The sequence below is a fragment of the Epinephelus moara genome, chromosome 11 (genome assembly GCF_006386435.1).
Source record: "Epinephelus moara isolate mb chromosome 11, YSFRI_EMoa_1.0, whole genome shotgun sequence".
NCBI lineage: Eukaryota > Metazoa > Chordata > Actinopteri > Perciformes > Serranidae > Epinephelus > Epinephelus moara.
Window position 1 is genome coordinate 2,139,308 of NC_065516.1, and position 20,577 is coordinate 2,159,884.

Here is a 20,577-nt window from a genome sequence, read left to right on the forward strand (position 1 = left end):
AATGCAATATATTTGCTGAGATGGAGGCGAGGCTCAGTGACTAGAAGAGCTGGTAGAAGCGCTCCATAGCTGCAAGCTACTCCAGTAGCCGTAGTAGCTCTAGTGCTAACTCTGGGAGCTAACTCTAACATTCCTCTCTTCTCCGTGAGCCCGCCAGGCTCCACGCTAGAGCTCGCTGGAGCCGAGAAGCAGGCTCCCGGAACGTTAGCATGGCAGCCGACTGGTGCTAACGCTAACGTCCCCACGCTTCTCCGCTCCGACTCACTGAGCCTGGCGGAGAAGCGTGGGGACGTTAGCACTAATGGGCTGCCATGCTAACGTTCCAACTCTTCTTCGTGAGCCCGGCTCCCGGCTCAGTTGGAGCGTTAGCATGGCAGCCGAGTAGTGCTAACGCTAACAGGAAAGCAGGTTGGAGAGCAGAGGCGGGGAGGAGTGGCTCATGACACACTTTGTTTTGCTCTACAGGCAGTGCACAACAGCAAACCTAGCAGTGAAACGATTTCGCTTATTGCCCCTTTAAAAGAAAAGAAAAAAAATCTGCTTGTTTTTAGACATAAAACACACGCACACACACTCATACACACTTTTTAACACAAGGGTTAAAAACAATACAAATATGGATCATTCATAAATGCAACCTAGTGATACATTGAATAGTCTTAATATAATAAAAAAAATAAATAGAATAATAGAAAATCTTGAAGCACAAAATACAATACCATATCAAAAGATAGACCAAAATATATTTACAAAGTTTCTTATGTATATGTTAAAAGCGCGCATCTCAGGTAGGTAGCAGTTGTGACTGACAGACAACATCAAGTCATAATTTGTCAAATAATTGGGTTATCATCATAAAAAGACCTCCAAGCCCTCAGGTGCGACATACAGAAAGCAGAGAAAAGAGGAAGCGGTGGTGCCGGTATCGAAATATTTAGTCTTTTATAACATTAAAAAATGCCATTTGACTTTGCATTTGTACGAGCTAACAGCTTGCGAAGTTGAAATAAAGCAAAGGCGCGAATAATGTTACTGTAGATAATGATGCTGTGATCGCTGCCAAGGACTGAGTTAAGCTGCTGAGCTGGTTTATTGCTGTTTTTATCTGGTGAACTACTGGCTGCTTAGTGCTCCTCCAGTTAGCACATTAGATATTGTGCTGAAATTCGATAACAAATAGAGACAACTGTAAAACTAATATGTAACTATATAATTGTAGTGCAACCTCTTTTATGCATAAAAACAACTAGATAATAAGTTATGTTATGTTTAGAGTGCTGACCTGGATGTCCTCATATCTATCAAACAGGAGGCAATGTGTTAGAGTGTGTGATGCACAGTCCAACTACATGAAGTGCACTATGGGCATTCCACAAGGATCAGTTTTAGGTCCTTTATTATTTAGTCTTTATATTAACGATCTCGCTGAAGAGTGTGCTGATGTAGACCTACAGATGTACGCAGATGACACTGTTGTATATGTACATGCTAAAACAGCTGACTTAGCAGCTGTCCAGTTAACAACTGTGCTGGAAAGGATCACTCTTTGGCTTGATCAATCATGTCTGAGTTTAAATGTAGATAAGACAAAATGTGTCTTTTTCTCTAAAACCATGGTACAACCTCCTAATGTTGGTATTATAATTAAAGGCAAACAAATCGACATAGTTACTGATTTTAAATATCTTGGCGTGATTCTGGACTCAAATTTGAACTTTAAGAAACATGTAAAAAAATGGTTAAATCCATAAAATACAACCTAGCAAATTTCAGACATATTAGAAACTGTCTTTCTTTGGATGGAGCCAAGACATTTATGCATGTCATGATTCTGTCTCATATGTCTTGTATTTTATCACCTGCTGGGGGCAGGCTGGTGATTCTACTCTAAGACCTCTCGAGTCTTTATACAAACAAACTTTAAAAACTCTGGACAAAAAGCCAATGCGTCACCATCACTGCAGGATACTGGAGAAATATAAGTTATTGAGCTTTGAGAATTTCAGGTTATTTGTGTGTGGTTTATAAAATTTTAAATGGTTTGGCCCCCCCTCCACTATGTGACTTTGTGTATACTCGCCCGTTAAATTCTATCAGATCCTCCAGAATATCCTCCATATGAGATTGTACCATACCATTTCGCTGCTCTGTAACTGGGCAATCAGCTTTTTCTGTAAAAGCCACAAATCAGTGGAACACCCTGCCTGATGTTGTGAGGAGCTGCAGCTCTGTCAGCACTTTCAAAATTAACCCAAAAAATCTGTTAAAAGCTGCTCAGCTCTGTAATCACCGACTTGGTCTTCAGAACTTGTTTTTTGGTGTGTGTGTGTGTGTGTGTGTGTGTGTGTGTGTGTGTAGCTTGTTATTTTCTGTCTATCCTTGTATACTGTTTTGATCTGTTTTGCTATTGTACTGTATTTTTTAATGTGACCTGCCAAGGGACTACAGATGTGAATTAGCTTGAAGCTATAATCTGGTATGGTGCATCAAATGGTGACATTTATGTTTCAGCTGTACATTGTCCCTTTTAAATAAAGTGTAAAAAAAAAAAAAGTTGAACACATCATGGTACAAGTAGTAGGCTAGTCTGTCTGCTGCAGCTACATGTTTTGCTTGTACTGTACAGTAAGAGGTAAATCTACTCTACATCTGTCCAGATGCACTGAGAAAATATTTGAACAAGAAGCCCCAAGAAGCTGCTGCAGAGGGGCCTTCTCTGACATCTCCTCCACTCGCTGAAGAATGTAAGTTTAAAAGGATAGTGTACCCAAAAATGAAAATTCAGCCATTATCTACTCACCCATATGCCGAGGGAGGCTCAGGTGAAGTTTTAGAGTCCTCACATCCCTTGCCTCAGACTACAATGAGGCTAAAAACAGAGTTCAGATGACATTTTTCCAAACAACTTTTTATGTCGTGGCTTCAGGACACTTGGATCACTACAGACGAGCAGTATGGAGATATTTTGTGGTTTCAATTATGTGTTTTTGGACGTTTGAATCTGGGGCGCCGTCAGCCTCCATTAGGTGGAGTTGTGCTGCTACCCACTCTCCCCTGGGATCTCCGCAAGTGTTGTGAGGACTCTAAAACTTCACCTGATCCTCCCTCGGCATATGGGTGAGTAGATAATGGCTGAATTTTCATTTTTGGGTGCACTATCCCTTTAACCAGTTATTTGTGGTCTCTGATACACTGCTATGTTGTAACTTTTTTTTATCATTATTGTTGTTGTTATTAATATTATTATTATAATGTCATTATTAGTACTATTGAATGTTCCAGTTGAACCTTGTTACTAATTACAGTAAATGTAGGTCAAATTAAATAAAGTCTATTTGTACAGTGCTTCACTTTATATGAAGTAAAATGACACAACAGAATTAAAGAAGATTTGTAACAGTATGGATGAACTGTATGTTTGAATACAGCTACAAGTCAGGCAACAAGCAGCAGCACGGCTGGATTCAGCACACCACCTCACTACCTCACGACTTCCAGTGAGACACAGCCTGAATCAGGTGAGTTCTGTAACTGTATGTTACTGCTGCAGTCATGTGTCTAATGTAAATATGGCCACATCCAGAGACATTTTTGGCATAATTCTATCAAATATTCACAAATACTCTAATCACAGTATTCACATCACTTACACATGCAGCTCATCCTGGCCTGTACATCTGGAATGTTTTTGTTCATTCGTCCACACATGACTATCAAAGTCTATTTTTACAATGCCAAAAAGTAGGCCAAGCCTTTAAACATTTCTAAACCTCCATAGCGATGGAAAACAATGGGAACTGTAGCTTGCACACAGATCCCAATTTTCATTTGAATTTAATATTGCCACATATTTGACTTTTTTAAAAGGAGTCCATTCAAGAATACCAACAGTATCTATTATTAAAATCTGTCTTACGTACTTCTATTATTATGGTAAAAGTAATACAATAAAATGTATTTGCTGATAAATACAATTTACAGAGGAAATATGGCCTAACTCAAAGTAAAATCAAAGTAGAGTGCAACTATCAATATTTATTCATATTAAAGGGATAGTGCACCCAAAAATGAAAATTCAGCCATTATCTACTCACACCTAATGGCTGACGGCACCCCAGACTAAAACATCCAAGAACACAAAATTGAAACCAAAAAATATCTCCAACATGCTCATCCGTAGTGATCCAAGTGTCCTGCAGCCCCGACATAAAAAGTTGTTTCGAAAAACATCATTTGAACTCTGTTTTTAGCCTCATTGTAGCCTGTAGCTCTGACTGCTTCTCTGTGCTCCGCGCTCACGTGTGCGCGTTTGCGCAAGACCAGCGAAAGCATGAGCTTTGCTTACCCGTGTTTACATCACGTGACACGTGCACCGCAGGGAGAGACAACAGTAACCACATATCTGAGACCAACGCCATTGTCCGCCTGAACTACGGTAGAAATGAAAGACTTACTCCTCTGAAAGCCTGCCATCTGGTCCTGCGGGCCTCGCCTTTTCTTCCAGTTGATCTTGGGTAGGTAAAAAAATGTCTCCAGAACATCATGGGTCAGTAGTGCTGGAAACTCAGGGTGATCGGTGATGCACAGTCTTTGAAGAGCAGCAGTCTCGTCAGTACTGATGTCCAGATTCTCAAGTGCAGGCATCGCCAATTCCCAGTCTGAGCAGCAAAGACTTTCCTCACCCGTTGGCATTGCTTTGCATTTGAAACAACTACACCACCAGGTTTCCAGTGCTCGACTCTGGTATTCTGCGGCTGGCTGAGGGTTAGGCTCATGAGCTGCGGCGGCTGCTTCGTCCAGTAGCCTGAGTTCCGTCCGTATACTCGGGCTCAAACAAATACGGCTCAACAAAGAAATGCTGTTCCTCCTCAATCTCAAAGTCTTCAGACATGTTGGGCTGTCCTTTGCTAAAAGACCGTAGTGCAAATGATCTTTTAGCTACTGTGGTTACTGTTGTCTCTCCCTGCGGTGCACGTGTCACGTGATGTAAACACGGGTAAGCAAAGCTCGTGCTTTCGCTGGTGTCGTGCAAACGCGCACACGTGAGCGCGGAGCACAGAGAAGCAGTCAGAGCTACAATGAGGCTAAAAACAGAGTTCAAATGATGTTTTTCGAAACAACTTTTTATGTCGGAGCTTCAGCACACTTGGATCACTACGCACGAGCAGTATGGAGATATTTTGTGGTTTCAATTATGTGTTCTTGGACGTTTTAGTCTGGGGCGCCGTCTGCCATTAGGTGTGCTGGCCGCTCCCCCCGCCAATCTCTGCAAGGGATGTGAGGACTCTAAAACTTCACCTGAGCCTCCCTCGGCATATGGGTGAGTAGATAATGGCTGAATTTTCACTTTTGGGTGCACTATCCCTTTAAAACTTAATAAAGTGACATATAAACAGCCTTAGCCTTACAGTGGAAATTAAAACAGATTTAGCCGTGCAGGATATTCGTGCATGCCCTGCAAATGGAAGTTTGTCACTGACATCAGTTTTTTCACTGCCAATCTCATGGTGTAGCCCACATTAAGTGTTGAGTTGAATTGTTTTAGTTCCTACGTTCCCTGAAGCAACGTGATAGGGGAAGGTCCCTAGCCTTTTTGTTAAGCTGTCTGTCATGATTCCACACCCCTCTCAGTTGATGCCACACCTCCACCCTAGATCAGGGCCAAAAGTCTGAAACTTAAAAGAAAAGATCTGAAAATGAAAAAGAAAGATCTGAAATTTAAAAAAAGATTTGAAACTGTAATAAATAGGATCTCAAATATCTAAATATATGAAAGTGAAAAATAAAAATAAATAATTTATTCAAAAGAATTACCAGAGTGAATCATAATTATATTTAACCTAAAAAAACTTTTTGTACACTTACTTTTATTTTGAATACATTGATGTATTTTTCAAAGTTGAAGATCAAAACTTGAATTTTCAGTTTCAAATTTTATTTTTTCAAGTAAAAACATTTGGCCCCAACATAGCTCCACACACAGGCTGAGGTATTACCATATCTAGAATATAAAAAGGTAAATTGTTCGAGTGACTGTCTGCAGCTTGTGTGCTAATTCAGCCAAAACACTAGTCAGAAGTACTGGTGATTCATACAATACTGAAACAATAACCGAATTGATACACTATGAGACATTTAAAACCTTTTCCACTTATTTTTTTTCTTCTTCTAATTATTTAGTCCCTCTAGGATTTTGCAATGTTGCAACTGCAACAATTAAAGCAAATTCAGCCAGTTCCTGTGAATTCTGTGCCACCTTACAATTTTGCCAAATCATAGCAGCTTTACTGCAAATTTGACTATTTAAAACAAGTAAAATCTCATTTAATCAGAGAGCTGCATGCAGCATATTATTTCGCTCAGCTTCTCCTTGCCCTGCTCTCTCTTTACTTAATCAGTAAACGTTACTCAACATTTATTTACAGGTTTAATGACAGAGACAAGCCATAAAGTGCCTGGGGGATGACATTTTTGTGTAGTCCAATTGAAAAGTTAGCTTCGCCCTGGCTCCCTTGTCAGGAAGCCTATGGGATTTTTGGAATTCTGGATTATTGGAGAAAATAAGCTCTGTGGCAAACAAACATCTATGATATTTAGGGATGGGAATTGATTAGGGATGCACCGAAATAAAAATTTGTGGCCGAAGCCGAATAAAATTAAACACTTGGCCGAATACCAAGTACCGAATACCAAATGCCGTTGTTTATTTTTTCATTAGTTTTTGCAGATGAACCCCCTCCAGATTAGTGTTGTCACGGTACCAAAATTGGGACCCACGGTACGATACCAGTTAAAGTATCACAGTTCTGAGTAGTATCAGGATACCACAGCAAAAATGAGGCAGATGTGCCTTTTGTCATTTATAAAAAGATAAATCACTTTTCTATAATACATCAATGATATTTCAATGGAATAAATTACTTATTGACTTATTCATACTTCAAAAACAGCATCAATAAGTGATTAACATAGGGGGGATCAAAATAAAATAAATAAATAAAATAAGAATCAACCAGCCACCCTCCTCCCCTGACAAGTAAAGAACAGTCCCTTCATAAGTAAAGAACAGTCCCTAAAGTGCGGTGAGGTTTGTGGAACGTTACCTGCCACAAAGAGAGAAATGTGAACGGCTCCTTTCTCCTCTGACACGTCACATACCTGTGTGCCGCCACAGCTCGGCTGTTCAGGTACTACTGGGCAGTCATTGCACCAAGAAGAGGAAATTATTGGACCTGGACCCAGACTTCTCGGTCGCTGATAAGCCGTTATCTTGCGCGGCGGAGCACTATGACTGCCGTATTTGCTCCGCCGTATTCCTGTCTGTGACCCCGTTCAACCCACAACCAGCAGGATTCGCCTTTCGTTTCTGCTGCTGGTTGAAATCTGTACTCACACAGTGTGCTGAATGATTTCTTTTGCTCGCACAAAACTATTTTTAGTCACAAATGCGAGTAAAATGCTTGCACAAAACTATTTTTAGTCACAAATGCGAGTAAAATGCTTGCACCGTAGAGCTCTGTAGAAAACAAATCACTGTAGCATATATAAACAAATCTAACCTACAAGTAAAAAGAAAACTGTAGCATATATAAACAAATCTAACCTACAAGTAAAAAGAAATAATAACTTTCACTGCTTAAAGATACTCAATAGCTCAGCTAATACCTGAAATGTCACTGGAAAACAAACCACTGCAGCAGCATATTGAGTGCCAGGTGGCCAGTGTGCGCCGTTATTGGACGGCACATGGACACTCACCCTCTTGCGACTGGACTTTGAACTTATCTCACAGTAGTGGTACCTGAGGTACCGTAGTACTACGGTACTCCAACATTATGGTTTCATATGTACGGTGGTGTTTTAGTACCGCCTTCTACCGTTGGTATCAGTATACCCTGCAACACTACTCTAGATAGTTCAGTATTACATAATTTGCAAACCGCTTTTCTTCTATCACTCTCCAACACTTTGAAATATCGCCACACTGTCGACATTTTACTCTGTCCGTCACCGCACGCTGTTTGATTGCGTCATCAAAACACGCCGCTATTATACCGCACGCTGTTTGATTGCGTCATCAAAACACGCCGCTATTATTAGGCCTTGCTTTTCACTTATTCCACCGAATACCGAATGTGTGTTTTTTTGCAATATTCGGCCGAATATATTCAGTTACCGAATATTCGGTGCATCCCTAGAATTGATAGGATTTTATTGATATCAATGCCATTATCGATTCTGCTTATCGATCCGATTCTTTATCGATTCCCTTATCGATTCCTCCTGTGAATTTCTGTGTAGAAAAAGTAGACCTTACAGGTTTTCGGTATCAACAACACAAATCTTATTGAGTTTCTATTCTAAACAAGAGAGAAGTGCTTGTGTAAATAAACAAATATGAAATTGGTCTGGGGGAGCGACACTGCAGGCAGCAGAAATACTCGCTCCACCGCTATCATCTAAAATGGAACAAATGAAAGAATATTTGTACAGCATTTGTTTTCATCTACGTCAAATGATGTTACAGAATCTGTCATTGAAGCGTTGTGCTACTGTTACCATGGGACAGGACATACGTACTGTCACTGGCACTGCTCTGCTGAGACTTTGATGCAGCTTCACTTAATGCCATGCAACGACAAATGCTTCAGCATGTTGGTGGTAGGGCTGCACGATATTGGGAAAAATTGACATTGTGATTTTTTTGCCCCCAGTGATATATATTGCGAGGATGCATTATTTTCCACCAGATGACTTCAGTAGCTCTACTTGGTGAGAATTAATCATTCTGGAATTATTGGGCTGATATTGCTTTGAATGCAACAGCATAACGTGCTGAAAATAGGCATTTGTTCAGTGAAACCACCATCTCTTTCAGTGTTTCCCCAATATGCATGATTTTTTTTTTTTCATCTTAGCTTTTTAGAAACTACCGTTATATTATTTAGGGGTTCTGGACAGTTCATATCCAGGTCAATTCACACACTTGTGAGTAAAGCAAGAGGAGAGAAGAGGGCTCTGTCTTATCTTTTCATAAAGTAAAGTTATATTATTTTGCGCGATGGACGCTTCATATAATAACATAACAATATACTATTTATCGTGTTATACGGTGAAACGTTTCACCTTATAACGTGATGACTTATATTTACACGACGGCATGTCATTTCTGTCTCTACATGTATCGCGCACAGCGGAGTTCGGCCCCGATGCGCACACACACAGACACAGACACAGGTGAGCACACTAGAGCGCAGCTCGGGCCGCATTTGCTTAAAAGATAAAGCATATCATTCAGGCCTAGTTGGTGGTGTTTCTGCCCTTGCATGTAATTATGGTGCTGCATAAATTGCACGTCGCGCTGTTAGTCTTTTTTGGTGAAGTGAAGCCATGCTTTCGACCACTTCTGACGTCTTCTTTGTTGTTGAACATGCTGCTGACTGACGAGTCAGCAGCACAAATCTAATATAGCAAAAATCTAATATAAATGCTCCCCAAGATCCAATCCTTGGATTGGTTATCGGTGCTGATCACGTTATTTTTACAAAATCGGAATCGGTAATAAAAGATCGGAGGAATCAAAACAACAACAATGGCCAGGTTTTTCATCAATAGGCCCGTTTCCACTGAAGAAGTTCCTGGTACTATTTGGGGAGCAGGAACTACTACAGAAACGTCCTCTCGCTCGGCCCTCTCAACCGCCGTGTCTCCACTGAGAGAGCGGAGTACGAGAAAGGTTCAGTGTTGCCAACTTAGCGACTTGACTTTTCAGACCCCTCTAGCGACTCTTTTTCAAAAAAGCGACTAGTGTTTTTGGGGCCCCTGTCAGTCAGGGGCCCTTGGAATCATTCTAACTTTTCTCCCCTATTCACCTTATTTTTCACGGAAATACGGAGGCAAAACCTATGGGCAAAACAGAACGCAGCCAGCTTCCGTTTTTTTGTGTGACACTTCCGGTCCAGCACTCTTGACCACTGTGTAAATGTCCCGCGGTATTTGCTACAGTGACATTACTGCGCGGATGGAAATGTTTACATTACTGAAAGCAATTTTAAGGACTAACTTTAAATATTTGAAGTTAATCGTTAAAGAATAAATCACCTGGAAAGCTGGCACTGCTCCACATAATTTAAAAGGTAACTTAGCCTACACAGAGCGGTGGAAATGTCCGTGCCGCTGCAGACGGATGCGGCTGGATGGTTGATGCGTACATGCTGATTCGGCAGCTATCAGAGCCGATCCGCGCATCACTATGGCTTAATAATCAACTCAGTCAATAAAAACAACCTGTCATGTGTTAGGAGTGTATGTCACTGACAGAAAGAAAGAAAGAAAGAAAGAAAGAAAGAAAGAAAAAAAAAGATACAAAAGCAGCGTACACCTCACATATTTATTTCTCACAGTTGCGCACACATTTGGCTGGCATGCAGAAGCACCGTCTGTGTGTCGAGGGTGCGAGCCGCAGCTTCAGCTGCTTAGGTAGATGTGTTTTTTCGCTGATTCTGTTCTGCAGGTTCTCTGCTGGTACACTGGAGACAGGGATCAAGCAGTTTGTCTCACTCGGGATAGATTGTGTTTTTTTGGTTCATAGTTTTTGATTGATGTGCGATTTATTTGCGTTTAGAGGGAATTATTTTTACCGACAATTACCGGATAACAGAAACGTGGGCACAGTTATCTATATAAAATACACAGACTAACTAACTAACTAACTGATTGACTAATATAAACAATTGAAAATTAAAAAAAATTAGCTTGCACCATTAGCTTCAGTAAGGGAAAGCGGCTGACCGGAAGTCACGCACAAAAACACGGAAGTTGATCACTATTTACTTCTGTATTTGAAAATAAGGTGAATACGGTGCCACTGGCCAAGCTACACATCTTTAACCACACCACCATTAGCTCTGATTCTTCCTGCCCACCTTGAGACTGCAGGTTTAGTGTACAACTTTTGAGCAGCAATGTTTAGAGTATGAGAGAGTTGCCTACAGTGATGGCAACAACTTTTTACTTTATATTGAATTCATGAAGAATATGCCCTATCTCCTCAGCTATTACAGGCCCTGTCTGTGATGTGTAGACTGCCCTGGTATGCAGTATTTTCTCCTTCATGGCACCCTCTCTCACAAAGTGGACTGAAACAGTCAAGTAGTGGTCCTGTGCCACACTGGTCCAGCCATCTGCAGTCACAGCCACATCCCTGACATCCTGCAATTCTCTCTTGACATTTGGTTTGGAGTGGTTTACCCTGCCACTCTTATTGTCACCATTGATGAGCAGAAGTTCACATACTTCTCTCGGGAAGATGCCGAAAAAGACCTGAGGCAGCGTCTCCCACGATTCTTTGACGCCTGATATGACTGTGGACAGAAATGTAGTCTAAATGCGTCTCAGAGCATGGTAAATTCAGATAATCAGGAATATACTTTTTTCTCTAACCCACATAGCTCTTATTCCAGAATAGACTGCATCCTCATATCCTCAAACCTTACTCAAAATGTAATTAATTCTCAAATTCATAGTATTCTTGTGAGTGATCATGCAGCTGTATCTGTCTCTTTTGCTCCACCTTCCAATCCTTATAGATCTAAGCAGTGGCGACTAAATACTTCTCTTCTTAAAAGTACAGATTTTGTTACATATATTGGAAACAAGATCTCTGAATTTTTTTAAATAAATTTGAACTCAGTATCAACTGTGTCCACTGTATGGGAAGCCTTTAAGGCCACATGCAGAGGATGGATCATCAGCTACGCAACAGCTGAGAAACATAAAAAAGCAGAGAAAAAGTTACATTTAAATGTTAAACTGAGGAAACTGGAGGAACAGCATATGGCTGACCCTTCAAACTTAGATCTTAGAAAATCTCTCACTGCCACTAGGGCAGACCTACAGAGGATTTTACATGAGGAGACAGCCTATGCTTTATTTAGAACACGAAGACTGTATTTTGAGTCAGGTGACAAGGCTGGGAGGATGTTGGCGAATAGAATTAAACAGATAGAGAATAGGCAGTTTATTCCAGCAGTTAGAGATGAACAAGGTAGACTACAGTGTGATGTTAAGTTAATTTCCCAAACTTTTAAACAGTATTATACTAAATTATATGGAACAGAGGGTGGGGCCAGTAAAGAAAAGATGGATGTCTTTTTAAGCATTTGGAGCTCCCTTCTGTGGAGAGGGAGGATAAACTTGTGTTAGACGCCTCCTTAACAAGTTCAGAGATTGAGACTGCGATTGGGAAAATGGCTTGTGGGAAAACTCCAGGGGAGGATGGTTTTGGTGCAGAATTTTATAAATGTTTTAAAAATCAGTTATCCCCCATATTACTTTTACTTTATGAAGAAATTATTGAACGTGAGATCATGCCTCCCTCCATGTGTAAAGCCATCATATCCCTTTTGCCCAAAGCTGGAAAAGACTCTACTCTAGCAGGAAACTACAGGCCATTAGGTCTTCTTAATAGTGACTACAAAATATTGGCAAAGACGCTTGCCCTTCGATTGGAAGGTGTAGTCCCATCCATAATACATGTAGACCAAGCTGGTTTTATTCCGGGCCATCTAGCTGCTAATAATATGCGCAGGCTTTTTCATGTACTGCTGGGTGCTGACTCCCTTAATGAACCTGCTATAGCTGCATCACTTGATGCAGAGAAGGCCTTTGACAGAATTGAATGGCCTTACCTTTTTTGTTCTTTTGAAAAGTTTGGTTTCGGTCCTAGGTTTATTAGTTGGGTTAAGGCCCTTTATTGTAATCCAATCTCAGCTGTCAAAATTAATGGCCTTATTTCAGATTTTTTCCCCCTGCAATGTGGAGTGAGGCAGGGATGTCCCGTCAGCCCCCTTCTTTTTGTCATCTCCCTGGAACCTCTGGCCTGTGCAATCCGTGCTTGTTCATACATATATGGTGTTAACTTATATGAATATGATTATAAACTGAGCTTGTACACTGATGATATATTAGTGACACTGAGTAGACCATTCTCTTCCTTACCAGCAGTTTTAAATTTAGTTAATAATTTGGGAGGTTTTTCAGGGTAAAAAATTAATTGTAAAAAAAGTGAGGCGATACCTCTTAATTCTAACACATTCAAGTCTGATCTTGGGGATACACCGTTTTTGTGGCAATTAAAGGGAATGAAATATTTAGGAATTATTATTAAAGCCCCATTCACAGAAATATTTACTTTGAATGGCCCATCTATCCTGCGTGCAGTAAAAGATGACCTTGAGAGATGGTCCAGCTTACCACTTTCTTTATGGGGCAGAGCCGAACTTTTGAAAATGAATGTATTGCCTAGACTTACGTATATAATTTCTTATATTCCTCTTAAGTTTCCTGACTCTTGGTTTAAAGAAATACGTTCCCTTTTCATTAAGTTTTTATGGTGTGAAAATAAACCTAGAATTTCATACAAACAGTTATGCATCCCCAGATCCAAAGGTGGACTACGTGTTCCAGATTTATTTAATTATTATATTTAATATAACGCACGGTATCCACTCTCATGGGCATACAAGGATCACTATCAGGTGGGAAGTTGGGAACAGCTTGAGGAATCGGTACTAGCTCAATATAAAGGTAGATCCTTAGCTTCGTTATGGTACTATCCCAAACCCCCTGTCGCCTTCGAAAATTGTATTATTAGTTTTTCATGTTCCATTGCTAGAATTTTACATAAAAGGTTTAATATTAATAGTGGACTATGTCTTCCCTCGTGCCTTATTTGGAACAATCCTGCTCTTATGTCTGGAAGAGGCACGCTCAGTAGCAAACAATTGATGACACATGGCATTAATACAATCGGACAGATTTATGATGGTAAGATTTTACCCTATGAATTGATTAAGGAAAGATTTGGCCTATCAGATATGTTCTTTTTGACATATGCTCAGTTATCTTCCATTTTGAAAAAAGTACATTGAGGGGACAGAGCCTGCCTCTCGCCAAGAACAGGATGAAGTTTTTGTGAGAGCTACCCGGTCAAGACGTTCTGTCTCTTGTATTTATAAATTTTTGTCATCTGATTTTTATAAGTTGTATATCTCCACTCAAGAGGCATGGGAGGGTGACCTTAAATTATCTCTTTCAGTTGCACAGTGGACCCTTATTTAGAATTCTGGCATACATTTGTCTAAATGTGTAAGATACAAGATGATTCAGTATAAGATTTTATGCAGAGCCTATATTACTCCCGTCAGACTTGCAAAGATGTCTGAAAATGTTGATGATTTGTGCTGGCATAATTGTGGCCTCCGTGGCTCATTATTTCATCTCTTGTGGGAATGCCCAGCTGTTCAAACTTTATGGTCAGAGATGCATGCAATTATGACCGAGATCCTTGATGTCACCTTCACCCTGTCTCCCACGGTATGTATTTTGGGATGTAAGCCTGACAAAATAGCCAGCCCCATTATCAGTCGCCTATGGGCGTTAGGCTGCCTTTCAGTTAAGAGGTTAATTCTTTGCAGTGGGAAAGAACGAAAGCCGGCCTGTTTCTCAAAGGAGGTATGGCTTGAGGAACACTTAGACCTCCTTAACATGGAGAGAGCGGCCAGTTTTCTGAAAGATTTCGATAGGGGGCTTAGTGGACAATGGGATATTATTAGGAGATATTTGAATTAGATATTGATAGGCGGTATATTTATATAATTTATTTCATATATGAATTATGTTCCCTCTTGAGGAAATGAGAGCATGCAAATGTAGGCTACTTATTTATTTTTTGTCCTTCTAGACATATGGACTTACACCTTGTTGTTCATCTTATTTATTCTACATTCATCACTTGTTGAGTTTGTGTGACTCTCTACCCTGACATTGCCTCGGAGTATCATGTACCGTCCCCCCTCCCCCCTGTTTATTCTGTGTGTGATTCTGTCTTGTCTGCTTGCTTGTCGCTTGTCTGTTTTTGTATCTGTTATGTTTTGATTCTATAAACTGAAAAAACTTTAAATTAAAAAAAAAAAAGATATGTAATGAAAGGTTGCCATACACTGCTAAAATAATCCATAGGTCCTCGTACAGCAAACCTCATCTTTCCTAGCTTAAAAAAATTGTAAATAACATTTTCAACTAATTTGATAATAAATTAATCGTTAAAGTTTGTTACTTTTTCAAACAAAAATGCCAAAAAAAAAAAAGACATTTCCCTTCTCTACTGCATACCATGCAGGTATGAATGTATTTGACAGCATGTCTCTGCTGGGGGACTGATATCTGGGGTTTAGGGCTCGTATTATTTCCCTAATTGACACTGGAAAACAAAAGATCAACAATAGCATGGTTGAGAGATAACCTAGGCTAAACTGGTCAACAATACCCTTTACAGCTTACTTACCTCCACCATGGAGCCTCCACTGTGGAAAAAGGCAGCAAACCTTTAACAACAAAGTTTGTGACTGCCGTGTGGCACTCATCTTGTTTTTCTTTTGACAGTTTTCCTTTTTCTAGCAGTGTGAACGGATTCACACTGACTGGCATTGTCGTCCTCACATCAGGGTGGACAGGATCAGGCTACTGTGAGGAGATAAACATAACAGTAAGCGTTAGGTGAGCTGTTTAACCAGCCAACCCAATAGATGACCACATTTTAACAAGCTTATATCAGTTACAATCATTCATAGCTTCTGATTTCGCTAGCTATGTAAGGGATAATGTATAATGAGCTGGTGAATACTGGGAAAACAACTCCCGACAGGGAGTTTTCCCAGTATTCACCAGCTCATTATACATTATCCCGCTTATTACACGGCTAATTATCAGTTGAATAGACAGAATATTGATTAATTATACATTTTGTAAGCGGTAACGGCTACTTTAGCCCGATAACTGTTGTCAGGGCAGCGTCCCTATAGCAACGCCGGGCTACATAGCAACTGTGTGTAATGACCGTTGCTACTAGCAGCGGTCATTACACAGTAATATCAGGCCGCAGAATGCCGCTACTGACCAATCAGAATGCAGCATTTAATAGAGCCGTGTAATAAATAGCCATAAACTAAAGCTACACAACAATATCAACATTACATGGTTCACATTTTTAAGTCACCGCGGTGCACCAATTAAGTTGCAGTAACGTTAACTTAAGCAAACAGACATACAGTATAAAATTGGCCAAATTTTGCTAAACGTAAACTTACATGTTGAAATCCCAGACACAGTGCCGTCCTCAGTACTCTCGGGTGAAGCGGAGTCCGGTGGTGGAGATTTTGAAGGAGGCCGCTCTGGTCCAGGCAGACTTGAATACTGAGAGGAAGAAAGATGTGGTCCGCTCTTCTTGCAGTCAAACACGGAGCAACTTTCTGCTCTTAAATCGAATCCGTATAGTTCAGATGCTTCATCAAAATTGGTTGTGTTGCCGGCCTTAGCAACGATGACGTTTTGGAAAATATTGCATCGTGCACTATTGCCATCAATCTTGCTAAAATGGAGCCACACTTTTGACCTCGGTGGCATTTCTTTAACCGCTTCGATGACACACACACGCTGTAGTTCACAACACAGCTACACGTGAACCCCGTCTGTGGGGGTAACCACATAAGTATTTTTCATGCCTCAACCACATGTAACTTTACAGCCAATCACCGGATTTTATCAGATCTTGATCATGTGATTAACTCCTAGGTACCGCGACTTGGCACCAAAAGACAAGGCATCTTTTGATACTGGGTAGTATCAAAGCATTTTGGTCGGTGCCATAAAAGAACCGAAATTCGGTACCCAGCCCTACCAGACAGAGCATTGATTAAATCTGGTCCTGTGAGTAGGTGGTTGTTTAGATAGGTGCTTTCAAATCTGGTAGAGCAGTCGAAGACAGCTCTAACTTTCTCTGGCTTCCTAGGATGGTACACCCTGTGGTGCGGAATGTACCATGTATTGCCATCCTTTGGTGTGCCATCTGCTTCTTCCGCATCACCATCTTCAAAGACACCTTTGAAGATGGTACTTTGGATTTTTCTCAAGTTTCCTTTTCAAATGCTTTAGTGTAACTGTAGCGAGCTGCTTGTTCTTCAGAAGCTGAGGACGTTCTCTGAAGGGTAGGGGCATTTTCAGATGCCCTTCCTTATTATGGTGGGTCTTTCCATTCAAGAGCTGGAGAAACTGGATGTCTTGAGACATGTTCCCTTCTCTAGGGTTTGTATCTCGAAAATCTGTTTCCAATTGATTACAGAGGCAGGTGTGAGTGATGGGAGCTCTTTTACAGAGATGTGATGGCAGACACCTGTTATGTTCATTGAACTAGTCCAAAGTTTAATGGATCCCACAAACCTCTAGCCTAAGTCAGTTTTGCCTGAATATGGTTCATAATCTTCTATTGACATAACTTTCCTTGGTTTCAGAACCCTTGTGCAGTCATAGCCAATTGGGAGTCCTGCAGGACAGTCCAACAGATCTGGCATCTCCTCTGTAATGCTGAGAAGATAGGTCCACCCTTTAGCTGTCTCACAAGTTGGAATACTATTTTGCGTTTTGGGATGCGTTTTCCTGTGTATGTGGCAGTTCATTGTACTCTTGTGAATGGTACCCTCTTACTCTTAGTCCATCCACCTTTTAGCAATGCTTGATTAAACCTCTGTCAGTCAGTGTTGTCAACTTTAACTTAACCGGTTCAATTTTTTCACAAATGTCTTGTCTTTTGACTTACTAAGTCGAAATTATGAGATACTAAGTCAAAATTATGACATACTAAGTCAAAATAATGAGATACTAAGTCAAAAATAATGAGATACTAAGTCAAAATGAGATACTAAGTCAAAATTATGAGATACTAAGTCAAAATTATGACATACTAAGTCAAAATAATGAGATACTAAGTCAAAAATAATGAGATACTTAGTCAAAATGAGATACTTAGTCAAAATGAGATACTAAGTCAAAATTATGACTGTCATTATTTTGACTTAGTATCTCATAATTTTGACTTAGTATCTCATTATTTTGACTTAGTATCTCATTATTTTGACTCAGTAAGTCATTATTTTGACTTAGCAAGTCATAATTTTGACTTAGTATCTCATTATTTTGACTTAGTATCTCATAATTTTGACTTAGAATCTCATTATTTTGACTTAGTATCTCATAATTTTGACTTAGTATTTCATTAATTTGACTTAGTATCTCATTATTTTGACTTAGTATCTCATTATTTTTGACTTAGTATCTCATAATTTTGACTTAGTATCTCATTATTTTGACTTAGTATCTCATTATTTTGACTTAGTAAGTCATTTTTTTGACTTAGTATCTCATAATTTTGACTTAGAATCTCATAATTTTGACTTAGTATCTCATAATTTTGACTTAGAATCTCATAATTTTGACTTAGTATCTCATAATTTTGATTTAGTATCTCATAATTTTGACTTAGTATCTCATTATTTTGACTTAGTATCTCACTATTTTGACTTAGTATCTCATTATTTTGACTTAGTATCTCATAATTTTGACTTAGTATCTCACTATTTTGACTTAGTATCTCATTATTTTTGACTTAGTATCTCATAATTTTGACTTAGCAAGTCATTATTTTGACTTAGTATCTCATTATTTTGACTTAGCAAGTCATTATTTTGACTTAGTATCTCATAATTTTGACTTATCTCATAATTTTGACTTAGTATCTCATAATTTTGACTTAGTAAGTCATTATTTTGACTTAGTATCTCATTATTTTGAGTTAATAGATCTTATTTTTTTCCATCAAGTGGCAGAAATGGGCTTCCATATTGTATGTTTCTCATCACTTCGATAACATTTTTATCACTGAAAGTTTAATCACATAATGACATTTAATTGATACAGTTTTCTGTGGGGTTTTCTTTTGCGAGGCCATTTTGGTGACAGTGCTCAACTTCTGATGTGCAAATGTTCCACCAAAACAAGTTTCCCCTTGACACTATTTTGTAAGAGCACCGTCACTGCATTCTGGGCTTATCCAAGATGTCTGTGATTGTTTTAAAGAAACAAAAACTATCCAGAACTTTTTTCCTCATAACAGAAAGATCACCTGTGATTCCACACCTTTCTCTAGCGATGACACTGTGCTCTGGTGATCAGACTGGCTACACAAGACTATACTGTATGGGGTAAGCACCAATGTAGAACTGTGTTTTAAAATCTAAAAGAACTTTATAGTTTAAAAAGAATTTTAATTTTCCATTCTCTGCTTTATTTTAGGTTCTGGAACCAGATGAAAAACACACAGTAGATGAACATGAAGAAGATGTTTTGACAGTTTCTGTTTGAGATCAAGTTGAAAAAAGAAAAGATGGAAGGAAAAAAGAGAAAAACTACCTCTCCCTCCTCTGCTGGATATGATACAGACAGTTGTAAGAAGAAACCATGACAAGGGAAGAAGAAAAAGTTAAATGAAAAAAGGAATAAGTCATTACAAAAAAATCAAGGGCATCAAACTAAGATGTTTTCACAGGAGGGTGAGCTGCCAAGCAAAAGTGTCCCCAGCAATTCTTCCTCCTATTCTCTGCCTTCTTTTCTTTTTAGAAGAAGGCGTGTAGCTAAGAATCATCGACAACAACGTCAACAATCACCTGAATCATCGGGCACCAGCAAAACAGAAGGTGAGGTGGGGGAGACAAGAGGCCAGGTTTTACGCACAGCCTATCTTGCACCAAACAGCGAACATTATTACAGTCTTTCGTCATGTCTCGAAACGTTGAGAGGCCCCAGTTCACCACAACAAAGTTCTACCCTTCAAAGACCTTCCACAGAAAGAGTGTCAGATCATGGCAGCCCCAGGATACAATTTAATTGTCCTTCACTTTTCAACACTTCCAACTACTATCCCGTCTCTGCTGGGTTTGACACAAGCAACCATAACAAGAAAGGTGACAATCTACGGGAAGACAAGAAAGAGTTGAAAGAAGACAAAAATGAATCATTACACAAATATCAACAAAGTAGAACTTCCTCCTCAGACCCCAGTTTAGAACAAACACCCGCTGACCTTCAAAAAACACGTGCTGACTATCAAAAAACATGTGCTGACAATCAAAAAACACGTGCTGACTATCAAAAAACACATGTTGATGAACGAAAAACACGTGCTGACTATCAAAAAACACGTGCTGACAATCAAAAAACACGTGCTGACAAACAAAACACATGTGCTTACTGTCTAAAAATACTTGCTGACTATCAAAATACACGTGCTGCCTATCGAAAAACACGTGCTGCCTATCGAAAAACATGTGCTGCCTATCAAAAAGCACGTGCTAGCTATCGAAAGACACATGCTAACTATCAAAAAACATGTGCTGACTATCGAAAAACACGTGCTGACTATCGAAAAACACGTGCTGCCTATCAAAAAGCACGTGCTAGCTATTGAAAGACACATGCTGACTATCAAAAAACATGTGCTGACTATCGAAAAACACGTGCCGACTATCGAAAAACACGTGCTGACTATCAAGAAACACATGCTGACTATCAAAAAACACGTGCTGACTATCGAAAAACACGTGCTGACTATCAAAAAATATGTGCTGACTATCGAAAAATATGTGTTGACTTTCCAAAAAAAATTCCTGACCGAAAAAAACTTGCTGG